The sequence below is a fragment of the Hippocampus bargibanti genome, linkage group LG12, assembly GCF_051943395.1.
Source record: "Hippocampus bargibanti isolate YZ-2025 linkage group LG12, ASM5194339v1, whole genome shotgun sequence".
NCBI classification, from domain to species: Eukaryota; Metazoa; Chordata; class Actinopteri; order Syngnathiformes; family Syngnathidae; genus Hippocampus; species Hippocampus bargibanti.
In genome coordinates, this window is record NC_142745.1 from 21680001 (window position 1) to 21695632 (window position 15632).

The following is a 15632-nucleotide window of genomic DNA, read 5'->3' on the forward strand; positions in this document are numbered from 1 at the left end:
TATGTCAGCTGGGAATTTGTGTCAGCGAATATATAATAGTTGTCTTGGTGCAACACACAACGATTCACCATGGCGTTATTTATGTGTTTTCCTTCTAATTTTGCCATCAACACGAAGTTTTCAGACCAAAGTACCCAAAATGCATTGTGTGTCGCTTTCTCGGTCAGGGGCGGTCCAAACGTGACGTCACATGGGGATCGTCATCAACTCGAAAACAAGACTTCATGAATATTCAGCGCAAGTCTTAAAACGTAAACTATAGCTATATGCTGTGGAATCTTTGTAAAATATGCTCAGTCGAAGTCATTTGAAGTGATATTATAAATTATGGACATAACTCGTCCGGTGGCGTCGGTTGTCCTTTAATGCTTTAGGTTTAGTATTTCCGGCCCAAACACTCACTCCAAATGCTCCTGGCCCGGCCCCTCTGTCAAATTTTAGAACCCAATGCGGCCCGCGCGTCAAAAAGTTTGCCCATCCCTGATCTAGTCTATCTAGTCTATCTAGTCTATCTGTCTCTCTCTCTCTCTCTCTCTCTCTCTCTCTCTCTCTCTCTCTCTCTCTCTCTCTCTCACTCTCTCCCTCTCTCTCTCTCTCTCTCTGTCTATCTCTCTCTATATCTCTCTCTATCTCTCTCTCTCTATCTCTCTATCCCTATCTCACTATCTCTCTCTCTCTCTCTCTCTCTCTCTCTCTATCTCTCTCTTTCTCTATCTCTAAATCTATCTCTCCCTTTACCTCTACCCTCTCTATCTCTCTACCTCTCTCTATCTCTACCTCTACCTCTACTCGCTCTCTCTCTCTTGGCAGTCCATCGAAGTCGAGGATGACGTCGCTTCCATTGCTTTGTGGGGTATTGGACAGTGGTTATTGGCGCTGGCGGCGATGCCACTGTAGGTGACTATGAAGCCCGATTCTGGAGCCACAAATCCTGCCACATTCAGGACATGTGAGGCCAGGACCGGGCTGGCGAGACGGTACTGAAGCAGCACAAAGGTGTCTTTGCTCGTGCCGCACGATCCTCCTCTGGGTGCGCTTGTCTTCAAGTTGTGTCACCCCTTCGTGGCATAAGGAGCGCCACAGTGGCCTGTTCGCTGCAGCAGACTCCAGATCGCTGGGCTTGATGTTGCAGTTCTTTAGACTCTGTTTAAGCTGGTCTTTGTATCGCAGCTTAGGACCACCAGGCTTCCTCTTCGCTGACAAGAGTTGTCCATAAAGCACCTGTCGAGGCAAGCGGCAGCTAGGCATCCGGATGACATGTCCAACCCACCGAAGTTGCCTCTTTGCCAGTATGGCCTCGATACTGGTGGAGGCAGTGCGTTGAAGGATGTCGGTGTGTGGAACACGATCCTGCCAGGTGATGCCAAGGATTCGTTGGAGGCACCTGATGTGGAATGCATCAAGGCGTCTCACATGGCGTCGATAGATGGTCCAGGCTTCTGCGCCATATAGCAGCGTGGACACACACACTGCTTGGTAGACTGCGACTTTTGTTGGAGTTCTTAAGTGGTTGTTTTCGAACACACGAGTACGCAATCTGCCAAAAGCTTTGGAGGCTTGATGGATGCGGGCCTGGACGTCATCATCAATTAGACAGGAGGGTGTTAGAATGCTGCCGAGGTAGCTGAATTGTTGGACAACCTTGAGGGGTGTGCCACTGAGGGTGAACGCTGGGGTTGGAGAACTCTCTTTTGCCATGACCTCCGTTTTGGTTACATTGATCACGAGACCGAGTGATCGGTAGACGGAGGACATGGTATCAAGGGCATTTTGCATGGCAGCTGGGCTGTGGGCCAGCAGAGCACAATCATCTGCATACTGTAGCTCGTGGATGCCGCTGATCAGGGTCTTGGTCTTGGCCTGTAGGCGTCTGATGTTAAACAGGTTACCATCCAGGCGGAATTGGATTTCCACGCCGCCACCTTCCTGGATGGACTTATGGAAGAGGAGCGTAGCTGCCATCAGGAACAGGTTGAATATAGCAGGGGCCAGTACACAGCCCTGCTTCACCCCGACTTCCACAGGGAACGGGGAAGATTGCTGGCCACCAACAAGTACAGTTGCTTGCATGCCGCTGTGGAACTGTTTTAGGATGCCGAGAAATTTGGAGGGGATGCCAAATTTCTGCAGTATGGTCCAGAGAATGTCACGGTTAACTGTGTCAAATGCCTTTGTAAGGTCAATGAAGGTGATATAGAGGTCCTTGTTTTGTTCCTTGCATTTCTCCTGAACTTGGCGCGCAGCGAAGATCATGTCCAGAGTGCTTCGATCCTTCCTGAAGCCGCATTGTGTCTCTGGGAGGATGTCTTCGGTAATGTGCGATGTAAGACGGAACAGCATTACTTTTGCAAGAATCTTGCCAGCAACAGAAAGTAGGGAGATGCCACGGCTGTTGCCGCAGACTGACTTGTCCCCCTTCCTTTTGTAAATGGTGACGATGTTGCTGTCTTTCCATTCCTGAGGAAGTGTCCCGTTTTGCCAGATGTTGCAGATGAGGTGGTAAAGCTTCCGTGTCAGGAGGTAACCGCCGCTCTTGAAGACCTCAGCTGGAAGTCCATCAGGGCCAGGGCTTTTGTTGTTTTTAAGGCTCCGGATTGCAGAGAGGACCTCTGTGAACTGAGGAGGTTCATCAAGGGAGGGAACTGATGGAAGCTCTGGGAGGGAGTCAAGGACAGATGTGTCTGAAGGGTTTACTTGGTTGAGCAGGGAGTCAAAGTGCTCTGCCCAGCGCTCAAGTATTAGCTGTTTGTCCTTCAGTAGTACAGAACCGTCTGCAGATTTAACTGGGACAATGTGTTGTCTTCGTGGGCCGTGCAGGGATTTTACAGCATCATAGAAGGCGTGTGTGTTGTTGTTGTCTGCATGCCTCTGGATTTCTTGGGCCTTGCTGAGCCACCACTTGTTCTCCATCATCCTCAGCTGTTTCTGTGTTTCACCACGGATGGCCTTGTAGTGAGAGAGGAGAAGTGGAGAATGAGGGTTGGAGAGAAGTGTGGTATGGGCTTTGCGCTTGGCTTCCAGAAGCTCCTGTATGGCAGCTGAGCTGTTATCGAACCAGTCTTGATGACGTTTCTGAGTGAAGCCGATGGTCTCAGAGGCAGCTTGATGAATTGTTGTCCTCAATTTTTTCCACCTGCTTTCAACATCAAGGTCACCGTTACTGGTGTCGTTGTCCAGGCTGGCAAGTCCCTCTGCCAGCTTGTGGCGGTAGCTGGCTGCACATTCTGGGGACTCCAGGGCCCTGGTGTTAAGACGCCTTTGGGGTTGCTGTTTCTTATGAGGAGGTCGAATTCTCAGCTTGAGCCTGGACTTGATCAGTCGATGATCAGTCCAGCATTCAGCCCCACGCATGGCCCGCGTGATGCAGACATCATTTTGGTCCCGTTGCCTTGTGATGATGTAGTCCAGTAAGTGCCAATGTTTGGACCTGGGGTGCATCCATGATGTGATGTATTTCTTTTTCAGTTGAAAGATGGTGTTAGTTACAATCAACTGATGCTCAGAGCACAGAGTGAGGAGTCGGAGGCCATTGCTGTTTATTTTCCCCGTCCCGTGCCTTCCGATTACTTGTTTCCAGAGCCTGGCATCAGTACCTACTCGGGCATTGAAGTCACCCATCAGAACAAGTTTATCAGAGGCAGGGATTTTGGATATGGTAGCATCCAGGGACTCGTAGAAGGCATCTTTGGTGTTATCGTCAGCATCCAAGGTGGGAGCATAGGCGCTGATTAAAGTTGCGAAGCGACCTTTTACCAGGGGAATACGCCAGGTCATAAGCCGTTCACTGATGCCTTGGGGGGACTCAGGGATGTTACTGAGTAAGCTGCTTTTCACAGCAAAGCCAACTCCATGGAGTCTTCGCTCATTCTCTGGGAGACCCTTCCAGAAGAAGGTGTAACCTTCACCAACTTCTGTGAGTGAACCCTCGCCTGAGAACCGAGTCTCACTGAGTGCGCCAATATCGATGTTGTACCTTCTCAGCTCATGTGCGATGAGGGCAGTTCGTCTCCGAGGTCTCTCCATCCCGTCTCGAGCATCGAGGAGGGTGCGAACATTCCAGGAAGCCAGGTTCATAGTCATGGGTTTGATTATATTTCGTTTTCGACCGCAGAGGGGGGATGCCTTGGTGGCTGCGGTGGGCCACCCAGGTGTGGTGGAACAAGCAATGTTTAGGTCACCTTTTCTAGACCCTTCCCCTATAAGGGGTGAGCAGTGCGGACCCTGAATAGGGCTGCTCAGACGCACAGGATGCTGCCGAAGGATAATGTTGCTCCATCCCATCTTCGCAACGACCATCAATCCTGTACCGCCCCTGTGTAGGAATCAAGCTAGAAGCTTCCAGTCACATCCATGACCTGCCCCCGTCACTTTATCCTATCGCCAGTGGACTTATATGGTGGAAGCTGAAACCTGCGCTACTAGTGGATTTAGTGTGAGGGACGGGGCGCGCAATTCCTTCCCCCACATACTTGGCCGCACCCACTGTATTCCAGTGGCAAGAGTGAAGACTCGAGACGACCTTCAGGTGAGTGCGGTTGCAAGGGGCTGCCGGTGGTCCGATCTGTTGGACTCCGCCTACGCCTACCCCCGGGTGCGGATTTGGGATCACTCTTTGTCTGGCCTCTACCCTCCGACCTGTTCGGCTTGGGTGACCCTGCCAGGAGTACAAGACTCCAGCCGACATAGCTCTCGGGGTCACGGAGACGCGCAAAGTGCCTCACCACGATAAGGTGGTGATCCCAGTCGAGGCACCTCTAAATCTCTATCTCTCTCTCTATCTCTATTTATCTCTATCTCTATTTCTATCTCTCTCTCTATCTCTACCTCTCTCTCTTTATCTCTCTCTCTATCTCTCTTTCTCTATCTCTCTCTTTCTCTATCTCTAAATCTATCTCCCTATCTCTCTCTATCTATATCTCTACCTCTACCCTCTATATCTCTCTACCTCTCTCTATCTCTACCTCTACCTCTAAATCTCTATCTCTCTCTATCTCTCTATCTTTAAACATCATTCATTCATTCATTTCATTTAAACAGCTTCTTCCCCCAAGCCATTAACTCTTTGAACTCTTTGAACTCTTTCAAATGTAGCCAAAATGGAACTGTATAGTGCCACTTAGCAGTTTTTTTGACGATGATACTAGTGCAGCGTGTTCTACCGGAAACAAATTCCTTGTGTGTTGTACATACTTGGCAATAAAGATAATTCTGATTCTGATTCTGATTCTGATCTCTCTCTCTGTCTCTATTTATCTCTATCTCTATTTCTCTCTTTCTCTCTCTATCTCTAACTCTCTCTATCTCTACCTACCTCTCTACCTACCTCTCGATCTATCTATCTCTCTACCTCTATCTCTACCTCTACCCTCTCTATCTCTATCTCTAGATCTCTATCTCTCGATCTCTCTCTCTCTATCTCTCTGTAGCTCTCTCTCTATGTCTCTCTCTATCTGTCTTTCTCTCTCTATCTATCTTTACATCTCTCTCTATATCTCTCTCACTACTGACGATGGCACACGACAGACGATGTGTGTCATCTATGATGTCCCAAAGTCACAACCTCCCATCCCTGAGGCACAGCTCCCACACCACTCTCAACATCAAGGCTAATCTCATGTGAGGACCATCCATTGGCACAAATGGACAGAATAACATCACGTCCAGTGTTTCATGATTCTCGTCAATGGATGCTACAGCTGCGTGTTTGCTTTCAACATTTAGCTTGTAGTCGACGTGCACATTCCACCATGATGACCCTGATCCACTGGTGGAAAGACGCTTTGATCCTCTCCTCTTTCATCCAGAACTGCTTCATGTCATCTCAAAGAGGGTACAGCAAGTCCTGAAGAATGAATGTCTCTCTGTGTCTTTGTTTTGTCATATTGTCTCTATGTAACGGAGTTGTGCACTTAGATTATTAAATTATGAAGGAAGTGTCGCAACGGCGCACAGTGTGGCACTATGTCCCGCCCATAGTTTCCAGAACAATCTCGAGGAGATTCAGGGTGAGTCGCAATTTTCTGTTGGTCTTGATTAACGCGCATTTTCATGACAATATCTTATTTTGTTTCCCCTTTTGTACTGTCTAGTGTTATCTAATTAGTTCCCTTATTCATTTCGAGTCCAGATTACTTTTTGTGTCATTATTTACTTCACGTTTTGTCGAGTGGAACTTTGGAGCACATGTGCTTTTCTATCGCAGTTAATCACAAGACGAAACCCATGCGACATCACCCATCCCTTCTGCCATACTGTGTTGCAGGTAATAATTGTTTCATTTCGTTTTTATTGAACAATATTTAGTTTCTTGTGTCATGTTTCATTTGCCCGTGAGTGTCCGTGGCGGGTTGAACTGCGCGCCAGCCATTACAAGCGCACCGCGTGTTCTGCCGAGTCTCCGCCCATGATGCGTTCAGGGACATCTTGTAAATAACAGTGAACTTATGTTGTATTCTCTTTTTCTGTAAATAACCACTATACGATCACACGTTGTTAATTCTGTTTTGTTATCTACAATGTTTTGCATTTGAAAACAATCTCGAGGAGATTCAGGCTAATCACAAGACGAAACCCATGCGACTTCACCCATCCCTTCTGCCATACTGTGTTGCAGAAATAAAATAAATAAAAAGACACATCCACGTGTCTCGTCTTCATTAATACGGCAGCATCGTGGAGATGAAGACAGTCACTGTTGTGACACCCGTCACATTGGTGCCATGACCCGGATCACAAATGACTCTCCACTTCGGACCGGGACCGCGATGCTGCACAATGAGGACGCTGTGCAGTCCCATCACTCGGTGGACGGTGTGTCGACCCCCGTTTTGAAAATACATGTAGTGTGTTAATTGTCTACCTGCTGTTTTGCAATTAGTGTGTTTTTTTTTCATGTACGTGTTTTTGTGTGTTAAGTCTAAGAATGAGCTCCTTACAAGTAACAAGTAGCACACCTTTGAATGAGTGTGTTGGTAGAGGTAGAGGCTTCCCAACCGTGTAACAGTTGTGTAGTGCAATCCAAAGTGGTGTAGGTTGTACAGAGGGGAATGGGCAGGTTCAAGCTGAGGCCACTTATGTTAGTGGGGACAGAGTTCCTTCCCAGACCTAGTGCAGTGCATCTATGACGAGCGCACAGACAACTGACACACCGGCGACAGATCCCTTACTCCAGTCACCTGACGTAGTTGGTCAGATGAATGACATAATTAGACAGCATTCTTGTACATCCTTGCCCGATAACCTTGTCTATTGTGCCTGTTGGTCTTTCTGTTGTCTTCCGTGTGTATGTTGCCTCACTTCTGCATAATTTAAGGGGGGTGTATGTAACAGAGTTGTGCACTTAGATTATTAAATTATGAAGGAAGTGACGCAACGGCGCACAGTGTGGCACTATGTCCCGCCCATAGTTTCCAGAACAATCTCGAGGAGATTCAGGGTGAGTCGCAATTTTGTATTGGTCTTGATTAACGCGCATTTTCATGACAATATCTTATTTTGTTTCCCCTTTTGTACTGTCTAGTGTTATCTAATTAGTTCTCTTATTCATTTCGAGTCCAAATTACTTTTTGTGTCATTATTTACTTCACGTTTTGTCGAGTGGAACTTTGGAGCACATGTGCTTTTCTATCGCAGTTAATCACAAGACGAAACCCATGCGACTTCACCCATCCCTTCTGCCATACTGTGTTGCAGGTAATAATTGTTTCATTTCGTTTTTATTGAACAATATTTAGTTTCTTGTGTCGTGTTTCATTTGCCCGTGAGTGTCCGTGGCGGGTTGAACTGCGTGGCCAGCCATTACAAGCGCACCGCGTGTTCTGCCGAGTCTCCGCCCATGATGCGTTCAGGGACATCTTGTAAATAACAGTGAACTTGTGTTGTATTCTCTTTTTCTGTAAATAACCACTATACGATCACACGTTGTTAATTCTGTTTTGTTATCTACAATGTTTTGCATTTGAAAACAATCTCGAGGAGATTCAGGTTAATCACAAGACGAAACCCATGCGACTTCACCCATCCCTTCTGCCATACTGTGTTGCAGAAATAAAAGAAATAAAAAGACACATCCACGCGTCTCGTCTTCATTAATACGGCAGCATCGTGGAGATGAAGACAGTCACTGTTGTGACACCCGTCACATTGGTGCCGTGACCCGGATCACAAATGACTCTCCACTTCGGACCGGGACCGCGATGCTGCACAATGAGGACGCTGTGCAGTCCCATCACTCGGTGGACGGTGTGTCGACCCCCGTTTTGAAAATACATGTAGTGTGTTAATTGTCTACCTGCTGTTTTGCAATTAGTGTGTTTTTTTTTCATGTACGTGTTTTTGTGTGTTAAGTCTAAGAATGAGCTCCTTACAAGTAACAAGTAGCACACCTTTGAATGAGTGTATTGGTAGAGGTAGAGGCTTCCCAACCGTGTAACAGTTGTGTAGTGCAATGCAAAGTGGTGTAGGTTGTACAGAGGGGAATGGGCAGGTTGAAGCTGAGGCCACTTATGTTAGTGGGGACAGAGTTCCTTCCCAGACCCAGTGCAGTGCATCTACGACGAGCGCACAGACAACTGATATACCGGCAACAGAACCCTTTCTCCAGTCTGTCACAGTTATGTAGTGCTATGCAGAGGGATGTAGTTTGTACAGAGAGGAATGGGCAGGTGCGAGCTGAGGCCACTTATGTTAGTGGGGACAGAGTTCCTTCCCAGACCCGGTGCAGTGCATCTCCGACGAGCGCACAGACCCTGACACACCGGCGACAGATCCCTTACTCCAGTCACCTGACGTAGTTGGTCAGATGAGTGACATAATTAGACAGCATTCTTGTACATCCTTGCCCGATAACCTTGTCTATTGTGCCTGTTGGTCTTTCTGTAGTCTTCCGTGTGTATGTTGCCTCACTTCTGCATAATTTAAGGGGGGTGTATGTAACGGAGTTGTGCACTTAGATTATTAAATTATGAAGAAAGTGACGCAACGGCGCACAGTGTGGCACTATGTCCCGCCCATAGTTTCCAGAACAATCTCGAGGAGATTCAGGGTGAGTCGCAATTTTCTATTGGTCTTGATTAACGCGCATTTTCATGACATTATCTTATTTTGTTTCCCATTTTGTACTGTCTAGTGTTATCTAATTAGTTCCCTTATTCATTTCGAGTCCAGATTACTTTTTGTGTCATTATTTACTTCACGTTTTGTCGAGTGGAACTTTGGAGCACATGTGCTTTTCTATCGCAGTTAATCACAAGACGAAACCCATGCGACTTCACCCATCCCTTCTGCCATACTGTGTTGCAGGTAATAATTGTTTCATTTCGTTTTTATTGAACAATATTTAGTTTCTTGTGTCGTGTTTCATTTGCCCGTGAGCGTCCGTGGCGGGTTGAACTGCGCGCCAGCCATTACAAGCGCACCGCGTGTTCTGCCGAGTCTCCGCCCATGATGCGTTCAGGGACATCTTGTAAATAACAGTGAACTTGTGTTGTATTCTCTTTTTCTGTAAATAACCACTATACGATCACACGTTGTTAATTCTGTTTTGTTATCTACAATGTTTTGCATTTGAAAACAATCTCGAGGAGATTCAGGCTAATCACAAGACGAAACCCATGCGACTTCACCCATCCCTTCTGCCATACTGTGTTGCAGAAATAAAAGAAATAAAAAGATACATCCACGCGTCTCGTCTTCATTAATACGGCAGCATTGTGGAGATGAAGACAGTCACTGTTGTGACACCCGTCACATCTATACTGTCATATTATTTGTTATTTAGTTTTTTTTTGTTCTTTTGACTTCAAGACGGCGCCGCGAGAGTGGCTGTCTTTCCAGCAGCTCATGTATTTTGTTTTTCTACTTTCATTCCTGTCATCACTTTGCTGCTGTGAAATGTAAATTTATCCACTGTGAGACGAATAAAGGCATATCCAATCCAATAACCTGGGGGGCTACTCTTGGTTCTCAATACTCGACCAAGGCAGCGCTTACCACCAGGGCTTTGTTGATGACACTTCCAGGCATCTAACGGCTTTCAGCACCCCTTGGGGGCTGTACGAGTGGCTCCGGCTCCCATTTGGCCTAACTAATGCGCCAGCAGCCTTTCAAAGATGTATGGAGGACGTTCTTGATGGCCTGACGGACGAATGCTGCTCTCCTACGTCCAAATAAATGTGAACTGTTCAAACGACAAGTGAGGTAATTGGGTCGTCTCGTGTCAGGTGATGGTGACCCACATTCACTGTGTACACGGAAAATAACCCCCTCGCGTACGTCTTAAGCACGGCCAAACTCAATCGCTGGGTGGGTGAATTAGCGGATTTCCACTTCACAATAAAGTCCAGGCCAGGCAAGGTGAATGCTGATGCAGACACACTGTCGCGTTATCCATTTAAGCTGGGGGGACACATTGGAGGAGTACATTGAAAATTTGCCCCCAGACGTGGTTTACACCATATGGCAGGGGGACAAGGCTGTGGCTGAGGAGGATGTGCCATAGATGGCTGTGTTGCAACTCACCTCTGATGGTGAGGATTTTCTTCCGGTGACAGTCCCCGTTATCACTCCAGATGATATCAGAGCAGCTCAGGGAGAGGATGCATCAATCTCTGAGGTAATGACACTGAAGAGGAGGGGATGAAACCCCAATGACAAAGATAAAAGACAAATGGGACCAGAGGCAAGGAGACTAGTACACGAATGGAATACACTGAAACTGGACAAGGGAATTTTATACAGACAGGCGGGGAAATGCAAAAAGCTCGTTCTCCCTATTAAGCTGAAGTCGACTGTGCTCAAACTCCTGCATGATGACATGGGTCATGTTGGAGCTGACAAGGTGATCAACCTTGCAAGACAGAGTTTCTATTGGCCATGCATGCAGCACGAAAAAGAAAACTATGTAATTTGCCAGTGTTCCTGCATTTAACAGAAACGACCCACCCTTTCCAGAAAAAGCACCCATGGGCAACATCACTACTAGTGCCCCATTTGAGCTCATGCTATTGATTATCTCCATCTTGAGCCAAGTAAAGGAGGCTATGAGTATATTCTAGTCCTGGTAGACCACTTTACTCGTTTCTCACAAGCCTACCCGACTAAGAATAGGTCAGGCAAGGTTGCTGCTGAGAAAATCTTTAGTGATTTTATTCCACGGTTCTCTTATCCAGAGAGTACATCATGATCAAGGTCGGGAGTTTGAAAACAGTCTATTCCAGCAGCTTCAACAGTTGGCTGGCATTGCGCATTCCCGAACCACCCCATACCATCCGCAGAGCAACAGTAATTGGGGACTTGTTGGGCGATGCTATATAAGAAACCTTGTGTTGTGGCTTTGATGAATGAAATTGCTGAATTGATGTTTTGATGAGGCGGCCCGGTAGTCGAGTGGTTAGCACAACGGCTTCACAGTGCAGAGGTCGCCGGTTCGCGTCCCGGTCCGGCCTCCCTGTGTGGAGTTTGCATGTTCTCCCCGGACCCGCGTGGGTTTTCTCCGGGTCCTCCGGTTTCCTCCCACACTCCAAAAACATGCATGGCAGGCAGATTGACCACTCCAAATTGTCCCTAGGTGTGAGTGTGAGAGTGACTGTTGTATGTCTTTGTGTGCCCTGCGATTGGCTGGCAACCAATTCAGGGTGTCCCCCGCCTCGTGCCCGAAGACAGCTGAGATAGGCTCCAGCAACCCCCGCGACCCTAATGTGGAATAAGCGGTACGGAAAATGAGATGAGATGAGATGTTTTGATGAGTAAATGAGTTAGTCATAAATGCCGCTGTGTGAAGCCGATTAACACGGTTGTCTCATGTCGTCTTTTCCTCGTCGTTCACAGTGCTACCTGCCTGTGACGCCTTTGGACCGACCCAGGTATCCCCAGGCCTGAGGCCGGTTACAATTGGGCGTCACAGGCAGGTAGCACCGTCAACGACGAGGAAAAGACGACACGAGACAACCGTGTTAGAGGTATCTGCAGCGAATGGCACAGCGGTTCCCTTTCATGGATGGGCTAATGTTGGGTTGCAGATACGGAGTGGAAACCATGGACATGCTGACATACAAGTTCCCATATTATCAGGACGAGTTGTGTTAACTGTCCTCTCGTAGGAATCAATGTGATTGCAGAAATGATCAAAGAGAACAATGAACAGGTGGACATTGTAGCCATACTGAAAGAAGCCATGAGTGTCAACGAACGCACAGTAGAGACCTTGATTTCTGTTCTTCAGAAATTGGGCCCTGATGAGACAATCCTCCAGTACCCTGTGTGTGTTGGAAAGAAGAGGCTCAGTATTCCTGCGGGCAAGATATGCGAGGTGAAGTGCAGAGTCAGAGCATGGCCCAAGGGAGGAACAATGCTATTTGAGCCCAGTATAGGGAACAAGTGCCCTGAGGGGCGAGAGCCGTTCTCTTCGTTAGTACATGTACCCAGTGGGCCTACAAAAATTTTAAAAATTCCCATTCAGAATGTTAGTAAACATGACATTCATCTTTCACAGAGAACTATTCTGGGCTCAATTGAGGAAGTTACTGGGGTCATGCCCAATGTATGTGAATGTAGCCACAAGGGGGCACAAGCCAGTGTCTTATTGTGCCGGTCCCAAGCCCGGATAAATACAGAGACTGTGTCGGAAGGGCATCCGACGTAAAAAAAAAATAAAAAAAAATGCCAAAACAAATATGCGAATCAAACCTATGAATCCCATACCGGATCGGTGGTGGAATGGGGAGGTGCAATACAGTGAAAGAGGTTAGCAAAGAAGAAGTGGGACACTGAGAGGACGGACGATAGTAGACAGCAGTACAAGGAGATGCAGCGCACGTTTAAAGTAAAGGTGGCAAAGGCCAAACAAGAGGCCTCTGATGACTTATATGCTCGACTGGACAGCAAGGACGGTGAGACTGATCTTTACAGGCTGGCGAGACAGAGAGACAAAGATGGTAAGGACCTGCAGCTGGTTCGGGTGATTAAGGTAAGAGATGGCAATGTATTAACAGGTGCCGTAGTGTGACGGCAAGATGGAAAGAGTACTTTGAAGAATTGATGAATGACGAAAATGAGAAGGAACAAAGAGTAGAAGACTTGAATGTTGTGGACCAAGACGTAGCAAGCAATAGCAAGGATGAAGTGAGGAGGGCGCTGATGAGGATGAAGGGGGGAAAGGCACTCGGGCCTGATGATTTACCAATCGAAAAGGTATGGAAGTGTCTTGGAGAGGTGGCGGTGGTGTTCCTGACTGGGTTATTCAACAAGATCTTAGATTGAACATATGCCTGAAGAATGGAGACGAAGTGGACTTGCCCATTTTTAAGAACAAAGGAGATGTGGAAGATTCAGCCTTTTGTTTAGCTGTGAGGATCATATGAACTTCTTTTTGCCTTAAACGCATTTTCAGAGCAAGAGAAACACGTTTTCTGAACTTAATGGTTTATTCATTGTTTTAACTTTTTTTTTGCGTTTAAGGCAATAAAAAGTTCATATGATCCTCACAGCTAAACAAAAGGCTGAATCTTCATGTTTTGGCTTGTATAAGTGTCAAATTAGCCCTCTGCAGCCTAAATAGATACATCATAAAAATTAATATAATGCAGACAATATATTGTTCAGAAAACGTGTTTCTCTTGCTCTGAAAATGCGTTTAAGGCAATAAAAAGTTCACATGATCCTCACAGCTAAACTAAAGGCTGAATCTTCATGTTTTGGCTTATATAACTGTCATATTAGCACTCTGCAGCCTAAATACACACAAATTTCATTATAAAACATAAAACCATGAGGAAAACATTTACTTCAGAAAACGTTTTTCTCTTGCTCTGAAAATGCGTTTAAGGCAATAAAAAGCGCAATATGATCCTCACAGCTAAACAAAAGGCTGACTCTTCATGTTTTGGCTTGTATAAGTGTCATATTAGCACTCTGCAGCCTAAATACACACAAATTTCATTATAAAACATAAAACCGTGAGGAAAACATTTACTTCAGAAAACGTGTTTCTCTTGCTCTGAAAATGCGTTTAAGGCAATAAAAAGCGCAATATGATCCTCACAGCTAAACAAAAGACTGAATCTTCATGTTTTGGCTTGTATAAGTGTCAAATTAGCCCTCTGCAGCCTAAATAGATACATCATAAAAGTTAAAACAATGCAGAAAATATTTTGTTCAGAAAACGTGTTTCTCTTGCTCTGAAAATGCGTTTAAGGCAATAGAAAGTTCACATGATCATCACAGCTAAACAGAAGGCTATATATTCATTTTTTCACTTGAATAAGTGTCATATTAGCACTCTGCAGCCTAAATACACACACATTTCATTATAAAACATAAAACCATGAAGAAAACATTTACTTCAGAAAACGTGTTTCTCTTGCTCTGAAAATGCGTTTAAGGCAATAAAAAGTTCATATGATCACCAGAGCTAAACAAAAGGCTTAGTCTTCATGTTTTCACTTGTATAAATGTAAGATTAGCACTGTGCAGACACTAATTTCATCCAAAAACTTTAAACCATGAAGAAAACATTAAATTCAGAAAACGTGTTTCTCTTGCTCTGAAAATGCGTTTAAGGCAATAAAAAGCGTAATATGATCCTCACAGCTAAACAAAAGGCTTAATCTTCATGTTTTGGCTTATATAACTGTCATATTAGCACTCTGCAGCCTAAATACACACAAATTTAATTATAAAACATAAAACCATGAGGAAAATATTTACTTCAGAAAACGTGTTTCTCTTGCTCTGAAAATGCGTTTAAGGCAATAAAAAGCGCAATATGATCCTCACAGCTAAACAAAAGGCTGAATCTTCATGTTTTGGCTTGTATAAGTGTCGAATTAGCCCTCTGCAGCCTAAATAGATACATCATAAAAATTAATATAATGCAGACAATATATTGTTCAGAAAACGTGTTTCTCTTGCTCCGAAAATGCGTTTAAGGCAATAAAAAGTTCACATGATCATCACAGCTAAACAGAAGGCTATATTTTCATGTTTTCACTTGAATAAGTGTCATATTAGCACCCTCAGCCAAATACACACAAATTTCATTATAAAACATAAAACCATGAAGAAAACATTTACTTCAGAAAACGTGTTTCTCTTGCTCTGAAAATGCGTTTAAGGCAATAAAAAGTTCATATGATCCCCAGAGCTAAACAAAAGGATTAGTCTTCATGTTTTCACTTGTATAAGTGTCAGATTAGCCCTCTGCAGCCTCAATGATACATCATTAATATTAAAACAATGCTGAAAATATTTTGTTCAGAAAACGTTTTTCTCTTGCTCTGAAAATGCGTTTAAGGCAATAAAAAGTTCACATGATCATCACAACTAAACAGAAGGCTATACATTAATGTTTTCACTTGTATAAGTGTCATATTAGCATTCTGCAGCCTAAATACACACAAATTTCATTATAAAACATAAAACCATGAGGAAAACATTTACTTCAGAAAACGTGTTTCTCTTGCTCTGAAAATGCGTTTAAGGCAATAAAAAGCGCAATATGATCCTCACAGCTAAACAAAAGGCTGAATCTTCATGTTTTGGCTTATATAACTGTCATATTAGCACTCTGCAGCCTAAATACACACAAATTTCATTATAAAACATAAAACCATGAGCAAAACATTTACTTCAGAAAA